At 41.4% G+C, this 2,021-nt stretch overlaps 1 protein-coding gene across 1 annotated transcript in view; it reads right to left on the bottom strand.

Annotated features, from left to right (window-relative positions):
- The window catches only part of LOC104952389 (acyl-CoA dehydrogenase family member 11-like), a 6,105-nt gene that overhangs the window by 1,985 nt on the left and 2,099 nt on the right, over positions 1-2,021 (bottom strand). The window lies entirely within an intron of this gene.

Below are 2,021 nucleotides of genomic sequence, written 5' to 3'. Positions count from 1 at the left end.
GGTAAGTTTGAGAAACCGGCTCGAGATACACTTGTTGTTATATTCCATGGAATGCTCTTAACATCCCGATAGCAATGAATATCTGAAGTGCTTTGACAACAAATCCATAAAAAATGTCATCTGTGGAAGCCGTGACGCTGTAAAAAGCACGACCAATCATCTGAGCCGACCCGGCTAAAGTAACTGGATGGCCTACCTGCCTGTCAGCCTTCCATCTGTGCACAAACTCATCTCGTGCCCTCATTGGTCATGTGTGCGTTCGTGTGTGTTGGAGGAGGGGCTCTGGAAGGAAGGGGTAGATTTATTCCGGCTGTGTATTTTCAAATTCTAGCGATCTCGAGCTGGTTTCTCCAAAATGACCTACCCCACCTTTAAGTAATCAAGATACAAAGAAACGGTATTCCCTTACAGTTACACAAATCAGGATTACAATGTCATTAAAACCTAAAAACATAGTGTTTGTTGTAAAGCATCAGATGTTATCTCTTCTCTGTCAGCTGTTCTGTTCTGTAGGATAATACTTTCAGAGTGAATCCATACTTCTACTGCCTGAGTCTGCTTCATGGTTTTCACTTTCTTTGCTTCATTTGTTCTGTTTTAAGTCAGCAGGTGAACCTATATGTTCACAGAAGAGTGTGTGTGAGCTTGTTAAACTAAAACATTTCCTGTCAGCTCAGATGTCATTCCTGATTTTGTAAACCGTAGTATTTGTTCTGTTGTGACGAGTATATTGCAAACTGTTCACCCTATAGTCTTTTAATTTCCCTGCTTTTTAATATATCGGCCTGATTCTCTCCCAGTGCGATTTGATCCTCTGCTTTTGCACAGACTTTGGAAGAAAATTGCATGAATAATTCCCCCTATTTTTCAATGAACCCAGCCACGTCTCCTCACTCTATATTCCTGCACATAAACGCCTCCTGCACACAGTGTCCTCTCGTTATGTAAAGAACATGTATTTCTCTGCTCCGTCTCCCTCATTGTATCTTGTTATGTTTCCTCTCCTCCCTTATTTTATTTACCACAGTGGCCTTTGGTGGTGCGTTATAAATCGCAGTAATGAATTCCTCCACCAGTGTGCGTGGGTTTCTTCTTATTGTCTCTTATTGTTGGACACAGTGTGGGTTCAGGCCCCCCACAGATGGGTAAGGAGGGCAGTTTAAGGACCCTGATAGATGCCATTGTTTCCATGTCACCACACGAGGGGAAAGGTCGTTTACTGCCGCTTGCCTCGACTTCCAGAAGCTGTCGGCTGGGTTTTACCGGTCAATTAGTTTGGAGGAAGAACACTGGAGGTACGGAGGGAGAAGAAGTGAGGCGTCGGGATGTTATCATACATTCACCGGATCTCTATCTGTGGATTGATATGACTGCAAATAGTCCCTCCTCCTTAGCAATGGGCTGTTATCGACAGAGATGGCAAAAGTACACACATCCTTGACTCAAGTAGAAGTACAGATACTTAAAAATACTCTGGTGAAAGTAGAAGTACTGACTAAACTTCTTTACTCAAGTCAAAGTAAAGAGGCTTTGAAATGTACTTCCGTAAAAAGTACCCATAACTAGCAGCTGTTTTAAAGAGTACCTGACCTCCCTTTATATTAATAGAACAATAATGTCATTGTTAGCTAATGAATGTTTCCATGGTGACCAACGGCAACATGACAACGTTTCCATTGGTCCCTCTTCTTTAGAGAAGACCAGGAAATGATGGATACACGGATCGTGTTCAAATCAATAGGCACGCAATGACTCTAAATAATAATGATCACGCCACCAAACACACATTCAGACTAAAGGAACCAGCCTGTTTGGAAAATGAGAGAAGTAGAAAGTACAGGTATTTGAGTTCAACATGTAAGAAGTAGAAAGTACAGGTATTTGAGTTCAACATGTAAGAAGTAGAAAGTACAGGTATTTGTGTTCAACATGTAAGAAGTAGAAAGTACAGGTATTTGTGTTCAACATGTAAGAAGTAGAAAGTACAGGTATTTGTGTTCAACATGTGAGAAGTAGAAAGT

The sequence above is a fragment of the Notothenia coriiceps genome, unplaced genomic scaffold (assembly GCF_000735185.1).
Source record: "Notothenia coriiceps isolate Sejong01 unplaced genomic scaffold, NC01 NC01_scaffold00019931, whole genome shotgun sequence".
In the NCBI taxonomy this organism is placed as follows: domain Eukaryota; kingdom Metazoa; phylum Chordata; class Actinopteri; order Perciformes; family Nototheniidae; genus Notothenia; species Notothenia coriiceps.
The sequence above is the reverse complement of the archived record's forward strand: the minus strand, read 5'-3'. Positions and strand labels throughout refer to the sequence as shown.